The following is a 26,536-nucleotide window of genomic DNA, read 5'->3' as shown; positions in this document are numbered from 1 at the left end:
TCTAACTTGAAAAAGCTTGACCTATTTCTGAAAATTTCCAAAATAGAAAAAAAAAATGTATCTTGGTGAAAACCACTTCTTGTGTCACCTTGGTAGGAAAAGTAAAGAGATATAAAATTCATCCTATGGTGAAAACAACTTCTTGTGGTGCCTTGGATAAGTACCATGATGAAATCCTAGTAAAATGGTGTCATGTGTAATTCTTCCATCATCCACCTATTCCCTCTTCCTCTTTTATCTTGACAATATTGAGATATCCTTGCGCATTGGCTATCTCATCCATTAGCTTCACTATTGTGCTTTCTCATTCATTCATAGCCTTTATATCTAGCTTCATTCTTATTTCCCTATCCCATCACTATCCTATCTATTTCACTCCTTGGTCTTGATCACAATAAAGAAAAAACATGGTTCACATAGGTCTCTTGGCATGCCTACTCTTTTGGACTACACGCTTTCATGCTATCTCACTTATTTTACTCCACTACTTATTCCATATGTTATCTTGCTTGTTGGCTTTACTATTTATTCTATACACTATCTTGATCATTGCTTTCATTGCTTATCAAAAACCCACTTCCTATGGCTATATTTCCCTAACTTGGGTACTCTTGAGGAGTTTTTCCTTGAGGATCACTTTCACTTGCTTCATATTCCTCACCTATCCATATTTTCTTATCCACCAGCTTTCTGCTCCATCATATCCTACACCTTGCTAAACATTGGGATAAAAAATGTGATCTTTCTTGACAATTAGTGATTTCTAAAAGTCCCAAAAAAATCTTAAAGACCATATATGATGCTGAAAAAATCCTAAAAAATATAAAACATTCTGAAAAAATGAGAATCTTAGCCAAAGCTTATTCCAAAATACTTTGATGTCTCACCAAAAACAATAGAAAGGTTCCTTGCACCTATGTCTATCAGGTTTGTTGCACTTCATTTCCCACCCAATTTACTATTCTATCTTACCTTACTTAGCTTGGAATTAACTCATGTCATAGTCTAGGGGGCATCATTTGTTTGGCTTATCAAGGATTTTCTTGTGCAAGGAAATTTTTATGGAAATTTTTCTTTGATAGTGTCTTCCAAACAATGTTTCTCAATATTACCTGCACTTGACATCAAGTGTTTCATGACACTTTTTAGATAGTCTACCTACAGTCTTGGATATAGTAATATTTCTCATTATTAGAGTCAAGTTTCAAAGAAATGGCCAAGTGACTTAGACACATGCACTAAAACATCTAAATTACTGAGCTATGATGAACTTTATCTTTCTTTGTGTATTTTTTATGAGGATTTCTTTGTTGAGTGTTCCCTCCCTAATAGTATTTCAAGGATGTCATGAACTAGAAGATTGGGGGCATGGGGTATGTTTTAGTATCTTTCTACTTGTGGGTATACTTTGTTACTCTAAGGTGTTTAGAGAATTCATGCTTGTCCTACATGAAACTTTTGACCTACAATGTATTATCCTTGATTGTTTTTGCAAGACCTCACTTGGGGGTTATCCTAGCACTTATGCCTTGATACAGGTGTAATCTTGCTATATCAAACCTAAGGAATCTAATTGCCTAGCCATCTTGACTTACATGTCTTTGATGCTTAGATTGGATTTCCACATTCCTATCTGAAATTGATCATATTCATATCCTCATAGTTACACTAGTGATGGTTGTATGATCTCAAGATGTCCCTAATAAATGCTCAATGATGAAATTAGAGTCTAAATGTTATGTGTTTCTTGATGGTAAACCACTTTGCATATTAGTTTGCATTTTTAGGTTCATTTCTAGCTTAATCTTGCATTCCTACATATGAGGAGAGCTCTCTTTTCATCTTTTTTGGACATGTCAGATAATTACTTTCATATCTTATTCACTTTCTTCTTGATCATGTCTTTTCATCTTCTTGATCTTTCACTTCATTTCTTTGCTATACTATTGTCACATCTATATAACCTTTTGACCTCTTACATAATTTCAACATCCTAGATCCATTTTTGGGATTAAAATTTAAATTCAAGTTCATCTTGATAGTCAAAATCACATTTCAAAAATTTTACCTTCTTCTATGCAGTTAGCTGACGTCTTAAGGTCTAATCTTCAAATCATCATTGGGGCATCTTCATTTCTTCATATATTCATCATTTCTACACTTCATATCTTCTTCATTTCACTTTTTCATGTCTAAAATCACCTTTCTACTTGATTTGACCTAATTTTCATGCTTTATCCTTTGTGGTCAACTCTAGTCAAACTTGGGCATTCTATTATTTCCTTATGGTCACTCTTTGGTTCTAATCATCTATTTTCTATCATGGACTTTTCTATATCTCTATTTGTTCATATCTAGCTTGTTTCGACATTCCCCTTACCTCATTTCAATTTTGATCTTGAGCGGGCAAAAAAATCTATCATCACTTGCTACAACTATATATTTCTTAGGAGCATATGATTGATCTTTTCATTTTCTCTCAATATATCTGCTTTGCTAGGTGTTAGCATTCTTCTTGAATTATGGCATCATCTTTTCCTAGTGTTCAATACTATCACTATGAGGTTGTACATTCATCATTTGCTATCTATTTCTATATTTTGTTCTTTGAAATTAGATATCTCTATCTATTGCTACCTACTTGGCTTTTATTTTATTTTATGTAATGTATTCACAGACCGATCACACATTAGTCAAAGAAGGGCAAGTGTAATCTCCTAGAAATGGTCATCTACACTATTAGCCTCCTTCTTAGCATTTTCGCTAAATTAATTAATCATTTACCTAAACCAAATTGCTAAAAATCAATTAATTTGATTATAACCTATAGTTTGACTGTGCTATCCTAAGTTCATTATTTGATTAAAAGAAAATGTCCCCTTTTTAATTAAATAAAAACCCCCTTTCTTCTAACCCACTCAAAGTGCATACATAAAGTCCTTTTTTTATTTTTTCAAATTAAAAGAGAATGCTTTGTGACTTTCATCCTATATGGGAAGTCAACTTCTATTTTATTGATTGACTTGCTTGTGCACATGGATCATGCCTACTTTCAAACTCCATCTTTGATCATCCATCATCTTAACTTTGATCTCTACTATCCGTATGACTTTAAAAGAAAGAACTCTCCCCTTATAAAAGGGGGCATCCACCTTTTGAATATTGTTGTGTTGCAAGTTTTCTAATAGGTTTATTTGGAGCTTTTCAGGAGAAATTCCATTTTCTTGTCTTCATTCTCTCATTACATCACATTCTATCTTAATATCATGTTGCATGTCTGTTTAGTTTCTCTTTGGTAATGATTTAACTCACATAGCTTAACTAGGTTGGTGGTAACACTCTCATCCTTGCTTATAATAGTTGCATTTAGCATATTTATACTAGTTCAATTTACATTTTCATTACATTATTGAGGCATTCTTTGTAGACATTTGCACTCTTGCATCTTGTCTCTAAGGGAACCTCCATTGCATGGTTTGCTAGCAAGAAGAACATTCATAAGGCTCAGCTGAGAGCCCTCACATTTGAAACCTACTCTCTTGCACTCCATGGATAGGGAGCTCTAAGTTGACATCCAAGCATTCCAAACTCATGGAATCACTTGGATAGAAGGGTTTAGAGTGTGACACCTTCCGAGTGTACAGATATCTCCATAAACTTGGTCACAAAGTCCTTGCATAGAAGATTTTTGACTTCCCTAGGATGCTCCTACATCATGATTGTTGGAAAAAAATTTGTGACTTAGGAGGATCTTGATACTTGGAGGAAATGCTATGGTTTTGGACTATGCAAGGTGAAATGATTATTCAACTAGGGTTTAATCAAAATAAATTTTAGAGAGACTAAGCATGTGATAGTACTATAAAAAGTGTATGTAAGGTTTGGACTTAGAAGAAGATCTTTGGAAAGTACCAATCTAAGAGTTTAACCTTATGACAATGGACTTTGGATCTTGACCAAAAGAGACAAAAATAAAAAATATCAAGTTGATAAAAAAGAAAAGGTCAAATTCATCAAGACATAAATAGAATTTGACCCAAGTAAAATGATAAGAAAGATGACAAAAAGACCAAGGTCAAGATCCTTCATCCATTGACATAAGGAGATACTCTAAGACTCATACTTTGTTCTAATTTTTGACTAAGTTCAAAAGGGGTTCTAATTTCAAAATGAAGTTTATAAGAAGATCAAATTGAGGGAAATGTAATGTGGGTGTGCAAGATGCAAGGATCCTAACATCCAAAATGATGTTTAGAACATGATCAAAATGAGGACCAATGCAAGAATCTAGGGGGAAGTTTACAGTCTAATAGTATAATCTAGAAGTCAAAGTGGGTTGTCCTAGAAATAAAGTGCACCCAAAAAAAACCAAGTGCACCTAGATAGTGATAAGTATGCCTATGGTGTAGTTAAGGCCCAAAAGAGCACAATTGATAGTTTAGGGGTGTAGTTGGTGAAGAGGGACGAAAACTTGGGGATTTTGGACTTTATCACTTTTAGATTGTTATGCCAGAAGGTTGGTTGATTGAGGATGATGTTACGATCAGAATGGGGATTTCAAATGAGATCTAGGACATGAGTAATGAGGAATAGGATGTGAAAAATGAAGGCTAGGACATACAAGAGTACAACTTGGGGAATGTAAGATGGAGACTAAGGGCTGAAAAGTGAAGACTAAGGGACATGATATAAAGGCTAAGGGATACTCTATAAGAAATAAAAGATACAAAATGAGGGCTAAAGGATGAAAGTATGAGGATCAAAAGATAGAAAACACAATGGTGTCATATGCAAAGATGAGCTCTAAATCATGCCAAGGAATCCTTAGGCTACAAGTTTTCATGTTTACAATGTTCTCAAGGTTTTGACAAAAGGTTTGTAATCTTTTGACAAGAGGTTTACAATTTTTTTATAATTTGGATGTTTGAGAGTGTTAAAGGTTCAAATGTGTTTGGTATGAGTTTGTAAATTTGTCATTATCTTGATTAATGTTATGCACATACGCAAGACATAGTAGACAAGAATAATTGTTGTTAAACTTAAAAGACACATCACAAACTAGAATTAAAGACTATATCTACTAAATTTCCACTTGAAATGAAGTTCATCTATGCTTGTCTAGAGTAGATAACCTAGGATCTTTGCACCACAAGCTCCCCCTTACAACAAACTCACTTCTCATGCTACCAAGATCCACTTCCCGATGGATTGTTTCCTCTACTAAGGACCATGAGATAATGAGATGTCTTTATGAGCATGGGTGAACCCCCAAGACAATGGATAGAAAAAAATTTAGCCACTAAGACATGGTGTTTATTTTAGGCACTCCATTTAGCAAGTGGATGATAAACTTCCTCAAAAGGTCTCCTAGCCCCAAGAATTGGGGTTTGATGCACCACAATGGTACTAGAGGAGAGCTATCACACATAAATGCTATCAATAGAGAATTAATCATATCAAGTCTATTATAGTGACTAGAATGTAGACCTAACATTGGCCCCTTACTACTTTGAGGTTGACCCTAGGAATCACCAAGTGGTGAGTCTTGGTTCCAAGGCATGCATCTTTAAAAGAAATCGCAAAGATTTCTCCTACACCCAAGATACACAAATGCCAAGGGGAGAGGATACATCCATGAAAAAATTTGGGTTCTAAATAATGTAGAGACACCAATCATAAAAGCAAGTTTATTTTAAATACCAAACCAATTGTTGTCTAATCTAAATAAAATTATGCACATAGTTTGGGCAAACACACAAGTCTTCGTCAATGTCCTACACCAAAAACATTAGAAGTTTTTAAGTGATTACTCTTCTACTAATGAACGTCACATGTTGTAAATAGATCATCAGTAACACAAGAACCTCTATTCTAAGTTCTAGAATTAAAATGAAACCCTAAATGCAGATTATGACTCAATCTTGACCTTTCTATGAACCAACTATGCCAAGGAAGGCTAGAAACCACTCACAAAGCTCCCAAGTGCATCCAGACATAACCAAGTGTGCCCATGGTGCAATTGGGGCCCAAAAGGGTGTAATTAGTAATTTAGGGGTACAATCCAAGTTAGTAAGAGTGATTCATGCTAGGTTCACCAATTATAGGACTAGAAAATAGGTTTAAACCTAGTATACTATGAGAAAACAAAAAATCAATCAACATATGCTAAACTACTCTAATATACCATGAAAACTAATAAAAATAAAGGAATTAAAATAAGTAAAACCCCCTTTTCAATTTTAATTACCATGTCCTTCTTTCTTCTCCATTTTTGATGTAGCTCCAATTGCCTATAGTGCACATGCAATTGAAATAAAATGACAAAATGATATGATGAATACTATTGAGAATATTATAAGTGTTGTTTGGATATAATGAGTTCTTAAGGATAAGTTGTTAAGGCTAATGGGGTTGAAGACCAAAAATGAGTGCAAGATGGCTCAATTTATAGCCAAACTGCAAGAGGTTAGACATGAATGAAGAAATTGAAATTTGTCAATTTGAGTGTGCAACTTGGCACAATATTCCTTAGAATATCTATACCAAATATGATGCAATATGCCACATATAGAATTCTATGACACATATAGGTAAACATGGCTAAAAGAGGAAGAGAATCTATGAAAAACTTATGACACATCAAAGACACTTATAAACAAGAATATATCATGAAGGTGGCTTATTATAGTCATGTGTAAGGAATAATATATGTCAAATATGAAATATTCTAGCCAAGTGTAGAGAGAGGATCTATGATGCATTATGGACATGTGTCAGGACTGGGTGTAATATTTGAATTAAATTTTCATAATTCCACACAAATAGAAATTAGAAATGGGAAAACAAGACTTAGAAAATTGAGAATTCCCATAGTTTGTGAAGATGGACCAAATAATTAATAAATATAAATTAATTGAGAATGTTGGTTAATAAGAATAATTAGTAAGGAAAGATAAAAATAACTAAAATGATATAGGAGTAGATGATGGGTTAACTAATCTATAGGAAAAATTAGTAAATGATTGGCCAATGTGATGAAATAAATGTAGGATCAACCTTTTGATGAAATGGGATGATTATGCAAATTGACTAGGATGATGGTGGGTAGATCAAATCCATGATCAAATTAATTGTGTGATTAGGATCGATAATATGTCAAGTAAATATGACATGGATTAAGGACATGTAACATTTAATGGACATAATAAATGCCACATGATCAAAGTTAATTGATAAGATTAACCATAATAACATTAAAGAACATTGTTGATGTTATTAAATTTATTAGGCAATACCACGATCCAACATTGAGGGACTCGACAATGTCGATGATCGAATGATGAAAATAATAGATTGACCTAGCACTAAGGGATATGACAATGCTAAGGTTAGATTTGATAGGTTTGATAGATTTCTAAGGCATTTAGGGCTACACCAATGCCTAAGGTTGAATAAATGATGATTGATTAGGGACATTTGACATATTTCATATCATTTAGGTTTGATATGGGATCGTTTTGGGTTTATTAGAGACAATTTTGGATTGATTAGAAATGATTTTAATGATAAAAATATGGTTTTGGGTTTATTGAATGAGATTCTTATGATGTTGAAATGTTTAGAGTCAATTCCAAAAAGTTTAGATAGAACTTGGCCTAATTTTGAAATGATCTGCAATTGATTTGAAATGGGGATGTGAATGATGAAGGATATTGTCTAAATATTCTTGAATTATCAGTCAAGTTAGACAAAAGATCAAATTAGTAAAATGAGAAAATGGGATGTGTTAGCATGAAAATTATATTAAATAGTAGATGTGAACCATTTATGAGTATCTATAAATATAAGTGATTTGAATACATAGGGATATTGATTCATTGAGAGGAGGGTACCCTCCCCAAGAGTTATCCCATAAAAGATCTTTGTTCCTAGAGCCAATATCCCATAATAATTTGTTGCCAATAATTTTCCTATTGTCTAGAATGAAATTCTAGACTTTGGAACCTTTGGGGGGATCTTGTATTCTATAAATATTGGCATTATCAATCAAACTAAAGTAATTGTATGAAGAATTTCCCCCCCTTATTATTTGGTTGTTGATACATTTTTCATACTAATTGGATTATATAGACATGTTCTACTACTTTAATTTCTTAAAACCAACACCTCCAAATTCTAAAGGTTTTCATAATTTGTCCCAACTAATTAGAACCATTTTCTTATTAAGAGAGACCCCTTTCCAAAAGAAATTCCTCATTTTATTTTCCATTATGCTTCTAGCTTTAGCTAAAAGATGGGAACAAGGCATTTGATAATAGGGAGAATAGAGAGAAAATATTTGATCATAGTTAACCCTTCCTACTTTTGTGAGCAATTTTGATTTCTAGTTATCTATTTTAGTATCAAAGTTTGATGTTAGTTGGTTCCAAGTACTAGAAGTTTTATAGTTCTAGTCTATTAGAATTCCTAGGCATTTGTGAGGGAAGATCCCTTTATTCAAATCAAAATCTAGTACAAACCACATCTTCTATTTAAGGATTGGTATTAAGAATAAGACTTCTAATTTATCTAGATTAACTTATTGTATTGAAGCTTGTATGTATGTAGTTCAGATTTCTATTAGACTAATAAAGTTTTTTGAACTTACTTATTGATTAAATCATATTGATTTAATTATTAACTCACTTATTATTTCAAGTTTAATTAAGCTAAACTTTGGGCATATAATAATTAATTCTTTTATTAATTATTATCCTACAACCTAGGTTAATTACTTTTCGGGTTTTGATCTCTTTTATAAAGATTATCTCTTTGTAATAATTGATTCACTTTTGAATATTGTTATGTTGCAGGTTTTCTAACAGGTCTATTTGGAGCTTTTGAGAAGAAATTCCATTTTCCTATCTTCATTCTCTCATTCCATCACATTATATCTTAATATCATGTTTCATGTTAGTTTAGTTTCTCTTTTGCAATGATTTATCTCACATAGCTTAACTAGGTTGGTGGTAATACTTTCATCCTTGCTTAGAATAGTTGCATTTTGCATATTCATACTACTTCAATTTTTATTTGCATTGTATTATTGAGTCATTCTTTGTAGACATTTTCACTCTTGCATCTTGTCTCTAAGAGAACCTCCCATTGCATGGTTTACTATTATGAAGAGCATTCCTAAGGCTTAGCTAAGAGTGCTCACATTTGTATCATACTCTCTTGAACTCCATGGATAGGGAGCTCTAAGCTAACATCCAAGCACTCTGAACTCATAGAATCACTTGGATAGAAGGGTTTAGAGTGTGACACCTTTTGAGTGTACATATATCTCCATAAACTAAGTCACAAAGTCCTTGCATACAAGATTGTTGACTTCCCTAGGATGCTCCTACATCATGATTTTTGGAAATTGTTTTGTGACTTAGGAGGATCTTGATACTTGGAGGAAATGCTATGGTTTTGGACTATGCAAGGTGAAATGATTATTCAACTAGGGTTTAATCATAATGAAGTTTAGGGAGAGTAAGGATGTGATAATACTATGAAAAGTGTATGTAAAGTTTGGACTTAGAAGAAAAATTTGGAAAGCACCAATCTAAGAGTTTAACCTTATGACGATGGACCTTGGATCTTGACCAAAAGAAACAAAAATAAAAAATGTCAAGCTGATAAAAAAGAAAAGGTCAAATTCATCAAGTCATAGATAGAATTTGACCCAAGGAAAATGATATGAAAGATGACAAAAAGACCAAGGTCAAGATCCTTCATCCATCGACATAAGGAGATACTCTAAGACTCATACTTTGTTCTAATTTTTGACTAAGTTGAAAAGGGGTTATAATTTTAAAATGAAGTTTATAAGAAGATCAAATTGAGGGAAATGTAAGGTGGGTATGCAAGATGCAAGGATACTAACATCCAAAATGATGTTTAGAACATGATCAAAATGAGGACCTATGCGAACATCTAGGGGCAAGTTTGGGGTCTAATAGTATAATCTAGAAGTCAAAGTGGGTTGTCCTAGAAACAAAGTGCACCTAGAAAAAAACAAATGTACCCAAATAGTGCCAAGTATCCATATGGTGTAATTAAGGCCCAAAAGGGCACAATTCATAGTTTAAGGGTGCAATTGGTGAATATGGATGAAAGCTTGGGGATTTTGGACCTGGTGACTTTTAGATTATTATGCCAAAAGGTGGGTTGACTAAGGATGATGTTATGATTAGAATGTGGATGCCAAATGAGATCTAGGACATGAGTAATGAGGACTAAAATGTGCAAAATGAGGGTTAGGACATACAAGAGTACAAGTTGGGGGATGCAAGATGGAGGCTAAGGGCTGGAATTTGAAGACTAGAAGATGAAAAATGAAGACTAAGGGACATGATATGAAGGCTAAGGGATACTCTATGAGAACTAAAAGATAAAAAATGAGGGCTAAAGGATGCAAGTATAAGGATGCAAAGATAGAAAACACAAGGGTATGATATTGTCTAAATATTCTTGAATAATTAATCAAGTTAGAAAAAAGATCAAATTAGTAAAATGAGAAAATGAGACGTGTTAGTGTGAAAATTAGATAAAATAGTAGATGTGAACCATTTATGAGAATCTACAGATACAAGTGATTTGAATACATAGGGATATTAATTCTTTGAGAGGAGGGTACTCTCCCCAAGAGTTATCCCATAAAAGATCTTTGTTCCTAGAGCCAATATCCCATAATAATTTGTTGCTAATAATTTTGCTATTGTCTAGAATGAAATTCTAGTCTTTGGAACCTTTAGGCAGATCTTTTATTCTAGAAATATTGGCATTCAATCAAATTAAGGTATTTGTATGAAGAATTTTTCCTAGTTATTGTTTGGTTGTTGATACATTTTCCATACTAATTGGATCATATAGACATGTTCTACTACTTTAATTTCTTAAATCCAACACCTCTAGATTCTAATGGTTTGCATAATTTTATCCCAACTAATTAGAACCATTTTTTTATTGAGAGAGATCCCTTGCCAAAATAAATTCCTCTTTTTGTTTTGCATCATGCTTCTAGCTTTAGCTAAAAGAGGGGAACAAGGCATTTGATAATAGGGATAATAGAGAGAAAACATTTGATCATAGTTAACCCTTCCTACTTTTGTGAGCCATTTCAATTTCTAGTTATCTATTTTAGTATCAAAGTTTGATGTTAGTTGGTTCCAAGTACTAGAAGTTTTCTAGTCCTAGTCTATTAGAATTCCTAGGTATTTGTAAGGGAAGATACCTTTATTCAAATCAAAATCTAGGGAAAATCACATCTTTTATTTGAGGATTGGTCTTGAGAATAAAACTTCTAATTTATCTAAATTAACTTATTGTACTTAAGCTTTTATGTATGTAGTTCAGATTTCTATTAGACTAATAAAGTTTTTTCAATTTTCTTATTAATTAAATCATATTGATTTAATTATTAAGTCAATTATTATCTCAAGTTTACTTAAGCTAAACTTTGGGCATATAATAATTACTTATTTTATTAATTATTATCCTACAACCTAGGTTAATTATCTTTTAGGGTTTTGATCTCTTTGTAATAATTGATTCACTTTTGATAATAGCAATTTCTTTTTTTGTGCATCAAGAATGTCTCATCTATGGATAGGTGTTTGCATTTAGGTGATTCATGGGAACTATGGGGTTGATCTTTCATTATCTTCAACATGGTATCAAAGCTCCAGATCTTCATGCCCGAATTCTATTTATGAGAGGTTTGGCTTGGCTTTCAAATCTGTGCTTTTTCTTTCAAAGGGTTTCATTTTTTATAGAGATTTTGTATTGGATTTGGGGTGTCACTAATTTTTGGTGTACTTTAAGGAAAAATAGACCTCGTCATTGAGCCTGTAGCACCCAAAAACCCCTATTTTCATAGGAAACATCCAATTTGGATTTTTTCTTCTAACACCAACCCTTTGTTTTCTAGCTTGTTTCTAACAATCAAATGTTTTATCTTGTAGGGGTCATTTTTCAAGAATTTTTTTTCCTTAATAGTCATTTGACTATCAAATTTATGGTCATCACATGCTAACATTAACATTGCATCAATGTCCATGTTTTCCCTTCTGACTTTGTTTGGACCTACCTCCACATTTTTTCTCATATCTTAGGCATACAGACTCCATTTTATGCAAACAAGATATTGTCAAAGATGTGATTCTAAGCCTATCATAATGGTATAGATAATTTTCAATATTGATGCTTTTTGATGGCTCTTCCTACTATTAAAGTTAGGAGTTCTTGTTTTCACTTTAGGAGACATATCTTGAGCATTTGATCTCCAATTTGGGAATTATTTATATCATTGGAAAGATATTTGGGAGCTCTTTCCATTGATGCTATTTTTTTTTTCCAAATTATGCTCTAGGCATATTCTATTTATTTATTTATTTTTTGCATTTTGGTGTATATCTTGGTTGTTTCAAGTTGGATCAATTTTTTTGCTTTAGATGATTCATCATGGGTTGTACTATCTATTTTACTAGCATTATGTCTCTTCTATTCTATTTAGACATCATTTGTATACATTTTCGCAAACACACTAAGATAAAGTGCCATATTCCATCTATATTTTTGTTTCAGTAGTGTTTCCTTGTTTTTCCTTATGATTCAAGTAGTTTCATCTAAGGACACTCATACATATTATTGTATTCTTAGTATTCACCATATCTTGTGCCTTATTGTACATGCACTACTCTAACTAAAGTTCCATGGGGGGTTGATGGTTTTCCTCTTTTTCTCCATCTTCCTTTGTCTAGTGAGTTTCCCTTCTATGACATTAGCCACATGACGTGTCTGAGATTGATCTTCTTAGTACACACGTATGTACTCATTTTTGCATCTAAATCATGGTTCCTTGACATGCAGTTCTATCGGTCCACTTTTCCAGTTGCCTATATCACCTCACCCTTGTCTACATTAGGAGGGTTCTTCTGTTGTTTCTCATGCTTCCTTGGTGTTTTATGGAGTAAGTTATGTATTCACTATTTTTTCCTATGTACTAAGAGGATACAGTGACTGGGTACCTATGCATTTCAGTGAGATGAAGAATTTACCATACAGACACTCTTCTTTGTGTTCCTACTTTAGTTGCAACCTTCCATGTTTGATTGATCAACTCTTCAAACTTTGGTGTTGCATGCCATCTATATCTTTGAGTTTAGTTGTTTTCATTTGTGTTCCTTCTAATTTGATGTAGATTATGGTTAGGTTCTATTTCAATGGAGCTTCTTCAGATCAAAACTTACTTTTTGATAGAGCTTTGCAGCTTCTACATACATCAGTGGTATTCTTCATGATTATCTTTTTTGTTCCTATCTTTTGGTACATTCCCTAGTTCAGAGGCTTCCTCAGTCCTTCACTAGTTTCTTTTAGCATATTTTCCATCACTTTTTGGAATAGGGTTTAACCCATGTGGTTTTCTTTATTCCTTCTCTTTTCAAAGATTTGGTTGTGCATGGGTACCTCGTCAGGCCTTGTTGTTGGGACCCAATTTTACTTTCAGTAGTAGTTTCTAGGTTTTTAGCTATTCCCTAAGTTTATCTTAAGGGGGGGTGTAAGAGTATTAAAGTATTTTCTTATTAATTAAATCATATTGATTCAATTATTAAGTCACTTATTATCTCTAGTTTACTTAAAGCTAAACTTTGGGCATATAATTAGTAATTCTTTTATTAATTATTATCATATGAGCTAGGTTAGTTACCTTTTAGGGTTTTGATGTCCTTTATAAGGATTGATCTCTTTATAACTATTGATTCACTTTTGATAATAAATTTTTTTTTTCTCATCAAAGATATCTCATCTGTGGATCTGGAAATTCCATCCTGCATAGTTTTAGCTTCTCTCTTTCTGTGATAGGTTTTTGCATGCAGGTGATTCTTAGGAGCTATGGGGTTGATTTTTCATCAACTTCAACAATTTCTTTTTGGTTTTTAGCTTCCATTAATGTATAGTTTGTAGGTAATATTGTATTGTCCATGAATTTTTGATGTGTGATATTGTTAATATCACTTGAGATAGGATCATTATGATGATAGTTGGTTATCACTTTTCTATATTTTTATCCATAATTACAAAAAGGAAGGGTGATATAGAATCTCCTTGTCTAATACCTATAGATATATTAAAAAAAACCTTATGATGTACCATTAACTAATATTGAGACTTTGGGAGTAGAGATGTAGTTAAAAATGAGATTTATCGATTGTTTTGAAAAGCCAAATGCCTCTAAACATTTGCAAAGGAAGCACCAATCTACTTTATCATATGCCTTTTGGATATGTTGTTTCATAATAATATTTGGTTCTTTATTTTTGGTAACTGAATGAATGATCTCTTGGATAATAACAATGCCATCAAAGATGGATCTGCTAGGGGTAATCCTTGTCTATTCTTTATATATAGGGTTTAGAAGAAGCATTTTTAAGTCTATTAGCTATTGCTTTGGACAATTTTTAATAATTATTATTGCATAATTCTATTGGTATGTTCTTGCTAAAACTTTCATAATCCATTTTCTTAGGGATAAGAAATATAAAATTATTATTAATTTCTTTAAGAATGTTTCCAAACTTTCTTATGTTATCTATTGCTTCTCAGAGTTCTTCCCCTAGAAACTACCAACATTTAAAAATTAAAAAAAACATATCTTGTAGCCCATCTAGTCCCAAGGTTCTATCTAGTTTTATTTACAAAAGAAATTTTTTTATTTCTTCTTTTTAGAAAATTTAATTTAATATTTTATTATGTTTACTAGAAATTATTTTGGGAATACATTTAATGAAATTTTGTTGTGATTTGTTATCTAATGTTTCCCAATAATTAAAGGTTTTATAAAAGAAAGATACAGACTCTTTGGAAATCTTTGAAGGGCCTTCTATCCAATTCTATTGACTATTTGTAATTTTGGTTATTATGTTGACTAATCTCCTTTGGTTTGTACTATTATGGAAGAACTTGGTATTTTTGTCTACAACTTAAAGCTAAGTTTCCCATGACTTTTGTCTCCAAAATGTTTCTTCCTTTAGAATAATATTGTTCTATTTTTTTAATGATCCTTTTTCTCTAAAATATTTGTTATCATCCATTCCATTGTTTAAAATATCTTCATTTAATTCTTGTATTCATTTTTATATATTTTCTTTGTCTTTGAATATATTCCTAAAATATTGTTGGTTCCAATTTTTAACTTTAATTTTAAGTGCTTTGAGCCTAGAAATTAAGGAGAACATTTTTGAACCCTCAAAGGATTCTTCTTACCAAAAAATTTCTAAGTTCTTCATGAAGTTGGAATCTAAGAACCATATATTTTAAAATTTAAAAGGGTTTCTAGCTAGTTTGGTTTCTTCTAATATGTCCAAAGAAATAGGGAGATGATCTATTGTATTTATAGTGGCCAAAACTAAATAACTAAAATTTGTTAGACCCCCTATGAATAGGAATCTATCTAATATTTTTTTGGGATATTTTCATATCCTACTCTCCTATTGTTCTATGTAAACATATCGTTATCTGTATTTATGTCTAAAGGATCATTTTTTGTAATCCATTCATTGAATTATTTTGTAGACTGTGACATTTTTCTAACACCTCCTAATTTCTTATTTAAGCATTTAATTATGTTAAATTCCCTTCCTAAGATGAATATAAATTCTTTGTGTGTATTCATAAATTGTTCTAAATTTTCCCATAGTTGAGTTTTCCCAGATGTGTTGATAGGGTCCCATAAATATTTATTAAAAGGAAAGATAACTCATTATTTATATTTTGGATCCAACCTCCCATCTAATTGGATTCACTAATATTGCTAGCCCCCCTGATGTAGTAAAAATTTTCCATCTTAATAACTTAGGTCAAAACATATAATTACTATTCCTTGCTTTGAAATTCCCTTTAAAAAGGGTCCAAGCTAACTTATTTCCAACTAAACAATTTCTATTGTCTCAAGCACATAATAACAAAGTTGTGGCATTAGGATGATGTATAAAATTATAAACTTGGTTTTTTCTATAAATCAATTATTTATTAACCTATACCATCATAATATAATATCATTTAATAATCTTATTTTCCTATGTGCATAAGTACATTTTTTGCTTAAAGTGATTATGTTCCTATATATAATTAAAGTTGTGGAAAAAGGCTAACATAGAATCTTTTCAAATTCTATAAAGTAATTGTTTGGAAAATATAAATGAAAGGAAAAAGTACTAGGTGTATTTATAAGTTTATTTCCCACCTTTTTAGACTTTTGACCAGTCTCTTTGTTAACATGATCTACAAAACAAAAGATATGTATTTGACACTCCAACATATAATTTCTAAAAAAAATTATTTGAAACAAGGAGGTTTTGTTTTGGGAATGAAAACCATGGAAGGGGCACTAGTAGCACACAAAAATCTTCTTACAGTCAACACTCACCAGTCCTCAACCTTTGCAGTTAAGATGCATATGATGAAAGAATATGAAACACTTAATGGTCATTTCTACTCAAAATTCTTTAGATATTTATATTCACATATAAATGGTATAAGTGGATTAAATCTTGCACATTAGAGCCCCACTTTTTAGTATTAAATAATTGTGTTACAACATGATTCCATGCTTCTACTCAAGGGGTTAGGCAAGGGTTGTTGGAATATCTTAATGGGAAGAGTGCTTCTAAGAGGGGGGGAGAGGGGGGTGTGAATTAGAAGTACTAGCCTTTTTACATATTTTAAATCCTTAATAACATATAACTAAAATTAACATGCATGCATATAAACATTAGACAATCATGAGAAGCAAACATGCATCACCACATAACACTTGAGATTTTGGTGACCCAAAAAACCCTCTAGGAATAAGAAGGTAAAATTGGGGTGGGGATGATACCCACAAAATTACTGCAGCAATTGATTTCAACCACTTTTGATGGTTTGCCTTATTAAAGGCTACAACACACTATTAAATGTGGCCCTGTTAAAGGATTTCTACACCCTGTTTGGAGTGTGCCTTTTTAGTGGACTTAAGAACATTCAACTTAAAATGCCACCTTATTAAAGGATTTACATAAGGCTATTAAATCCACCTAACTCAATAGGATTTCCAAATTCCTAATACAATTGTGAGAGAGTATTAGAATAATACACCTAATCTAATGCAATCTCTGATGCTAATCTTAGGTACTTGATTTGCTCTTCTATCATTGACCTCTGCTAGATATGATCTACTGATTGTGTTCCTTGTTCTATTTTGATCAAGTAGATGTGTAAATGCCATCCTTGGCACTAACTCTTTGACACCAATGTTCTGTAATGACCTTAATAATAGGCTCTTCTTTTCCTTCTTCTCTCTACTTCTCTCGCATCATGTTCAATTACATCAAGAATCACTTATAAAGATTAGTGGTTTTTTATGCATCCTTGATTCAAATGTTCCCACTCAAACCCTTGAAATTCACCTATTAGCTACATGCAATCTCTAATTTTCTGATTGGCTGCATGTGGATCGCATAGGTGGTTGTGAAGATTTGATCTTATCCTTTTATCCTATCATGAGTCATGCATAACCATTTTACATCTTTTTTTTCAATTGCACAAACTTTCATGCTTATCCTACATTGCTCAGCACATGAAGTAACACTGATGCTCAGCACCATATACTCCAAATTTCTTGACATCCACTGTGTTTCCGCATTACTCAGCACCTATAGAATTACTGTGTCACTCGGCACCTATTAGTTTTTAGCATTGCTTGGGTTCTACTAATTCCTAAATCAGTCGGCTCCTATTAACTTCTACTTTACTCAGCACTTGTTGGATCCTAATTCACTCAGCACATGTTGAATTCTACATAGCTCGGCATATACTATAATGTGTTATGCTCGATAGCAACTATAGTTTGCTCAGCACTATCTGTGACTCGACACATAAAGAAATTATAGCTTAGCTTCCATTGTGTACTTGGCATGTATAATGAAGATGGTTAAGTGTGTTGAAACTCATTTGTCAATCTTACTTATTTGATCAACAATCTTCCCCTTTGACATGAGTGTCAAAAAAATTTAACTGATCATTCATGATCTAGTCCTTATGTGTACATTCTTCACTTACAAAATTTCAAAAAAATATTGTGAACAACAATATACCTTATAACTCCCCCTAAGTTGATTATGCCTTGTCATGTCATGAAAATTGTGCCATTGTGCCTAATGTTCTCTGTTCCTGACATGTTCTTTCCTTTTGATTCTATTTGTTATACCAAATGTGATTACCAAAATGTGCATGTCCCTTCACTCCTTTATTGCTATTTATAGTCAATCAACTTCAAGCTGAACAAAATTTCAAAATTTGGCAATTGAATTATGCTCCCCCTTAATTTATTCTCCTTTAATATATCTCCCCCTTTCGAATATTATCTCCCCCTTTTTGACACTTATGTCCAAGGGTCCTAAATGGTAATGCCATGCTTGGCCAAAAATGTTTTATTTACCTCAAGGAGAATTTTTAGAGCTGAATCCCAGTTATTTAATGCAATATCCAATGACTTGTGTTGGATAGCAAGCTCTACTGCTAGATCAACAAGTCCTTCATGTGTAAAAATGTTTGGATCCTTCTTCAAGACTATTTTTGCATACATTTTCTCCTTGTGTAATACTTCCAAATGAGGAGTAATTGAGGCTTGTACTTGCATCAACTTTTCTTTAATAGTGGCTTCTTATGCTGATAATGCAGCTAATTCCCTCTAAGTGTGAAGCATTTGAGTAAAATGATTTTCACTCTGTGTAGGATTTGAGGGTAGTTGCATACTGGAGAGCTTAAGTTTTCTCTAAAGGTTCAAAATTTTCTGATTTATTTCTAGTGTGAACCTGAAAAAATCACACAATTTGCTATAAAGGTAAAAGATGTTCCCTAGTACAATCTTTACCACATCCAATTTCTTGGCTAGGTCAACCTGTCCCAAAATAATATTATTAGCTATCTTTTGGTTGATGTTTGCTAGAAACTTCTTTTCTAATCATTCCATTAGTTTTACATTAGTATCATGGTCTTCATTATTCACTTGGTCAACTATATGAGATAGTTGCTCAAGGATTGGCCTACTTGAATCTAGAGGTTATAGACTGAAGGCATCCATGAATATATCTTTGATCTCATTCATTGCTTGCTTGTATTTGAAGTCTTTCCTCATTGCCTCTTGCCTCCTTCTTTTGTTCAATGCACTCTATATTTCATTCATATTTTCTTGAGTTAAGGTGCTTAAATCATAATAGGGTATTTAAATTTCTTCATCAAGCTCAGGAATACCATAATGAATGGTCCTAGATACCCTAGTAGAACTTGAGCTTCATGTATTGACTTGTATAGTCAACATGTCACTACTCAGCTACTGAATAGATTTGGTAGAAGTTCCTTTTTTTGGCAATTCAACCAAAGTTTGTATTGTAGACTCCTCCTTATCATGTGTTTCATCCTTATCCTCTTCTTGTACCACTGTTACTAGGGGCATACATGTTATCTGTACTAGTGTACTTGTGACTTCCCCTGCGATTGCACTCATCTCCTGATGAGCTTGCATGGCTATTCTTGGTGGTGATGGAGGTGGTAGAAATGAAAGTCCAGTAGTTTGAATGATTTGAGGTGGTTCTTGTAGTGGCACCTCACCTTTCTTGATTTTATCTATTGACTTTTGGAGCTCATCAACACTGACCATTATGGGACTTGTACACAATTGTGCTTGAAGATTTGTTTGGTCAAGGATCTTAGTGAGATCCTCTACAATTAATGGGTTGATGTTTGACTTGAGTTGTCAACAACATCCTTAATCTTTATAATTTCTACAAGTGTGATAGTAGAGTGAGGAGGGCTAGGAGGCGGAAGTTGTGTGTCTTGCACACTTTGCTACTCATTAGTACCTTTGCTTTCCTCCTCTTCAACCTTTTCTCTACTTTTGTCTTCTCTTCTCTCCTCTTTCTTCTTTCTTTTGGTTTAGCTATAGCTTCTTCTTTGTATTCCTCGTCAAGAACATCTTCAATTTTCTTATACAAATTCTTCCATGATCTTGTTGTCCTTTGTACAACTTCGTCAATCATGTTTTGTAAAATGGAGAATGCCCTATACTTAGGTGTAAACCTTTTATTATGCCTTTTGACTTCTTTAATTATTTGTTCCTTTATCAAATCAAGCAGTATACTTACTTGGGTTGATTCCCTCATCTCCTTTTCCATTTTTAGATAAAAATGCCATCTATCTTCTACAATTTTAGACAATTCCTTTTGCAATTGCCCATCAAGTTCAAGAGGTGTATACTTGAACTGTGCCATTAATGCATAGACTAACTCTTCTATTCTATTTCATTCCTCTTTGGTGAACTTATTGAAATCAATATTTTTCATTTCACTTAAGTGTCCATTCCTAATCTTTTCACATAATATATCAACTGAAGACTTATGAGGATGACTTACCTTTTCAGTCTGATCTTCCTCATCAGTATCAGGTTGAGCCATATATCTTCTTATTTTCCTTGGCTCTTCGTGTGCCTTCTTGTTTGCTTTCTTCTTTGTGGCTTCCTCTTTTTCTTTTTGTGTGGAGGCCCTTGTTGTAACTTTGGTTGTTAGCTTCTTGGGTGTTGGCATGGTAGCTTTCTTTGGTTTAGCCTAAGGAGCAAGAGGCTTCTTTGCCTTCTTTTTGATGACCTTGCCTTTGATGGGTGCTTCCTTGGCTTCTTCTTCCTTGGCACTCTCATCTTTGTCTTCACCTTGGCCTTTTGTCAATTCAAGTGGCCCTTGTTCTAGATCGTCTTCATCTTTCTCATCATTACTTTCCTCTTCAACATCACTGATCTCCTCTACTTCTCCTACTACACTTGTTTCTTCAACACCAAATTTCTTCCTTATTCTCTTCACCAACTTTTCCTTCTTTTTCACTGCTATGGCTATCTTGAGTTATGTAACCACTCTTGATTTGACAGTGTCATATGTTCCAAATGCCTTTGTAGTTTTTTCCATTTCCTCTACAAGTAATTTTGTGATGGCTATAGAAGCTTGATCAACATCAAGCTCATATCCCAATGGTCTAAGCCATCTTACTCTTGGAAGGACTACTTGGATATAAGTATAGTCAATATCAACAAGAAAGCATATGTCATTTATATGTTTTTCTAGCAATGAAACTGGTATCCTCATTCTCCTTTTCATTGCATTGTTGAAATCATCAAAATATATAATCATTTGATCATCAAAACTGTCTTCCATTTGTGCAATAAAATCATTTATCTAATCAACAATTGTTTTGTTTTGACTCTAGTTGACTTTTCCAAATAAAGGGAATTCCTTCATCACATAAAAGAACATACAAACCAACACTAACCCAAATTTTTATTGTGCTCCCTTGGACTTCCTAATAGCTCCAAGATTTTCATTAATCTGCTACAACGTGAGCTCTGTGAGGTCATAAGTGTGGTCTTTCTTTACAAGCTTATATGCTACATCCATTGCTATGCAGAGTACACTATTCAACCTGCTAGATTGATAAAATTTGTGTGATATGATCCTCACAGAAAAATCTAGAAGGGGTTCAGTAATGGTGTCAATGGTCAAGCCTCTATTATTCCATTTTGCACCTGTGTTTTTCTCAATGTTTTCCCTCTTGTCACTTTTGAGTGTCTTGGGCCGATCTAGGGTTGGAAAACTTGTGACCCTATGAACCATTTTTGTAGTAATTTTAACTGGTCCTTGCTCTAACCAGAATGATCCATTGTGGATTTTGTTAAGTATTATGCATATCCACTCAGTTTTGAATATGATTGGAAAAACTAGGGCTTTGGTTAAACCCTTCTTCTCTATGATTGAAAATTCATCCTTCAATATACTGTTGTCACAAAGTTTATCAAAGGCATTAGAGATTTCCAAGTCTCCTATGGCTCCTATTTTACAGTTATAACACTCTTGCACATCCTGAACCATAACAACTTTTTCAAGGATGGCAAATAGGGCACTAGCGAGATCATGTTTATATGCAACTTCTAGGATTGGGTTGAATTTAGGTTCCTTAACCTCATTACTAACAAGTAGAATCTCATGGCTTTCCTTCCCTTTGGTAGATTTTGAACTAGACACCATTTTTTACTAAACTACGGTTTGATGTTTAAAATAAATTTCTTTAAATTGTACAACTTAGCACCTGAAGGAAATACTTGGTTAAAATGCTTAAATTTCTTGGGTAGATGCTAAATCACTGCAAATCACTGGTTGAATACTCAAAAATTGCTCAGTCATGCTTCGAGTAATTGCTTTTTGTTTGAATGGCTCAAAATGAATTGATTTTCACCTTTAAACATCTCAAAAACCTTGCATTTAATGCATTTTTGTACCTTCAGCTGTCACTTAGCTTCTAAAGATTTTTCAACTTGGCATCCACTCGACAACTATTCTCACTTGGCATCTAATAACTTGGCAATAACTGCAGTTTTACTTGGCTTCCACTAAACTTCTTAACTTGGCTTCCAAAGCATTTTTACTCGACAACCAAAGATAGCTCAACATCATCATTCAAGTTTTGTCTTAGCATCTTTCTCATGCAAATTTATACTTTTTAGTGCTTCATCATGGTTTAGGGCTGATGTATGATACTTCCTTATATGTATCAGCCCCATAGGCTCATCTTGTAATTAGTTGGATGAGATATGATCACTTGACCTCTTGGGTGAAGTGACCCTTTCATTGGATGTACTTGGTTCATTTTTTTTTTCCATGTCTTCTTCATGTCTATTTTGATGTGTTCCACATCAATCCTTTCTTTGCCCTTATTTACTTTATTCTTGGGTGCCTTGGTCTTTATTGGACAATTCCTGCTAACATGTCCAGTTTTCAAGCAACTGAAGCAAGTAGTTTGGTTTTGCCATCTTTTATAGTTTCCCTTGAAATGTGTTTTGATGTAATTCTGGGGTATATTTCCATACTCTTGACAATGGTGACAACTTTTCCTTGTATTGTAGTCCTAGTTGTAATGGTGTACATAGTTTTCCCTCCTTACATGTTGATTTGGTGTCCACATAGGCTTTGATCTACACTTAAAGGCTCTATGACCATACTTCTTGTAATTGTGGCAATGTTCATCAAATCTTTGTGTCCTTGTGACTTTAGACCTACAGTCTTGTGTCATGTGACCTTTCATGTTGCACTTGTGATAGTAACCCTTGCTTTTGGGTGTGTTTGACTAATTGATCCTTCTACTCTTGCAAACATTAGTAGTATGCCTCTTTTTATTATAGTTATGACAAGTGGGTTTAGAATCCTTACCTTTGTCACTTATTTGCTCAACATTCTTTGATGATTCACCAACTTTAGTGCTACTATATCCAAGTCCTAATGTATCATGGGCTAATTTTGGGGATATTAGCAACTATTCAAAATACTTGATAGCTTCACTTGACTTGTTAAGATTCTCTATTATTTCTTTTTCTCTGTTCAATTCATTCTGCAGTTGTTCATTTTGCATCTTCAATATAGAGATCTCAATATCTTTCATATTGAGTTCATGATTAAGGTTCATTAGTTGGGCAAGTGTATCCATCTACATGTTTGAGATCCTTGTTAGTTTAGTAAAATTTTCTTCAAGTTTGTTTGCAAGATTCCTTTTGTCATCTTTAAGCATGAATTTATCCTCAACTGCTCTTTTCTTTTGGTCAGTGATTTCACATAATATTATGGCCTATGATTCATGTTCCATCTTGAGAGATATTATCTCTACTACTTGTACTCTATTTTTCTTCATCAATTCTGCTATTGCTGCATCAAATTCTTTGAAATCTTCTTTGGAAAATACTTGTGTGGTGTTAATCTCCTTGTAGTGAATATCATTTTTGACTATAGCTATTTCCTTCCTTCTTTTTAAGGATTTTCTTAGTTCCTCTCTAGCTTCCTCTACCTTGTGTAGAGCGAGATGCACATCTATCACCTAGTTCTCAATGATCTTCCCAAGTTTGCAGACTTCCATCTTCAAATCTTTTCCTCCAAGTTGTTAGGCTTCTTCTTAAGAGAACTTACCTCTGATACCAATTATTGGAATGTCTTAATGGGAAGAGTGCTTCTAGCCTTTTTACATATTTTAAATCATTAATAACATATAACTAAAATTAACATGCATGCATATAAACATTAAACAATCATGAGAAGCAAACATGCATCACCACATAACACTTGAGATTTTGGTGACCCAAAAATCCTCCAGGAATAAGAAAGTAAAACTGGGGTGGGGATGATACCCACAAAATTACTACAGCAATTGATTTCAACCACTTCTGATGGTTTGGCCTATTAAAGGCCTACCCTATTAAAGGCTACAACACACTATTAAATGTGACCCTGTTAAAGGATTTCTACAACCTGTTAGGAGTGTGCCTTGCTAGAGGACTTAAGAACATTCAACTTAGAATGCCACCCTATTAAAGGATTTACATAAGGTTGTTAAACCCACCTAACTCAATAGGATTTCAAAATTCCTAATACAATTGTGAGAGAGTATTAGAATAATACACCTAATCTAATGCAAACTCTGATGCTGATCTTAGGTACTTGATTTGCTCTTCTATCACTAACCTCTACTAGATCTGATCTATTGATTGTGTTCCTTGTTCTATTCTAATCAACTATAGGTGTAAATGTTGTCCTTTCCACTAACTCTTTGACACCAATGTTCTGTAATGTCCTTAATAATAGGCTCTTCTTTTCCTTCTTCTCTCTACTTCTCTCACATCATGTTCAATTGTGTCAAGACTCCCCTATAAAGATTAGTGGTTCGTTATGCATCCGTGATTCAAATGTTCCTGCTCAAACCCTTGAAATTCACCTATTGGCTACATGCAATCTCCAATTTTCTGATTGGCTATATGTGGATCGCATAGGTGGTTGTGAGGATTTGATCTTATCCTTTTATCCTGTCATGAGTCATGCATAACTATTTTACATCTTTGTTTGTGATTGCACAAACTTTCATGTTGATCCTACATTTCTCAGCACATGAAGTAATACTAATGCTCGGCACCATCTATTTTAGATTTCTTGGCATCCACTATGTTTCCTACATTACTTGGCACCTGTAGATTTACTATGTCAATTGACACCTATTAGTTTTCTGCATTGCTCAGCTTCTACTAATTCCTGAATCACTTGGCTCCTATTAACTTCTACTTTTCTCAGCACCTATTGGATCTTGAGTCACTTAGCACATGTTGAATTCTATATAGCTCGACATATACTGTAATTTGTTATGCTTGGTAGCAACTATAGTTTGCTCGGCACTATCTGTGACTTGGCACATAAAGAAATTCTAGCTCGGCTTGCATTGTGTACTTGGCATGTATAGTGAAGATGGTTAAGTGTGTTGACACTCATTTATCAATCTTACTTATTTTATCAACAAGGCTATCCTTCATCCCCCTTCTTATTCATTATCATGATGAAATATTTTGGTAGCACTATAAAAACTAGGCATGAGAAAGGGCTATGGAAATGTGTGTACATAGTGGGAACCACTGTCTCAATTACTCACTTTTTATTAATAGAGGATACTTTGTTATTTCCAGTAAATCAAACATCTAAGAGGCCAATTTTTTTTTTTTTAAATAGTTAGGCATATTCAAGATTATAAAATCCAAAGAGGCTAGAGAAAGGATTGATCTTGTTGGAAATAATTGATTAATTGTGTATTGTCTTTGATGTTACACAAAATTTAATATAATTTCTAGTCATTGTAAACCAATCTCACTCGAGCATTGAAGACAATTTCTTGAGTCTGACGAGCATTCTAGAGTTTGCCTAGGTCAAAAGATAGTGTCTGTCGAGTTCACTTGAGCGACAAAGGAAAGTTTGTAGAAGTTAAGTGTTAACTGAGATCACTTGGTTAATAAAGGAAATATTGGATGGAACCAGTGGTAACCAAGCTCACTTAGTTACCAAAGGAACTTTGTAAGTATGCAGTGTTAACTAAGTTCACTTGGTTAACAAAAGAAAACTACTTTGAGTTGGTATCTACTGAGCAGTGTTGACTAATGAAGGATTTTCTTATTTTTGCATATTGATTTCAATTGAATTGTTTGTTGGTTCTACCTAACTAAGAAGATGAAAATTAATTATTCTAAGTTGTATTCAAGCATACTTGACAATGTGTAAGATATAAATATAAAGTCAAGTTGAGGATTAGAAGGGGAAGCATAAGTGGAACATAATTAAATATTTGATGATGCTTAGAGGAAGAAAATTAGAAGGATAACTAGAATATCCTTGTTGAGATTCAAAGATACATTTGATCAGGAAGGATCGAGTATACAAGCTAGAATTGAGATCTGTAATCAACAATTAAGTTGTATAAGAAATTAGGTCATCTCATTGTTACTCTCTAAGCATTGTAGTAGTGATCTAAATCTCTTAATAGAGTTGGCTTAACAACTATTTGTAAATCTTCTAAGAAGGTGGTGTTTCTATTTGAATTATCTAAAGACCTCTAACAAGGCCACTCCTAA

Source organism: Cupressus sempervirens, chromosome 9 (genome assembly GCF_028749045.1).
Source record: "Cupressus sempervirens isolate cs-2001-9-10 chromosome 9, ASM2874904v1, whole genome shotgun sequence".
Taxonomy (NCBI): Eukaryota; Viridiplantae; Streptophyta; class Pinopsida; order Cupressales; family Cupressaceae; genus Cupressus; species Cupressus sempervirens.
The sequence above is the reverse complement of the archived record's forward strand: the minus strand, read 5'-3'. Positions refer to the sequence as shown.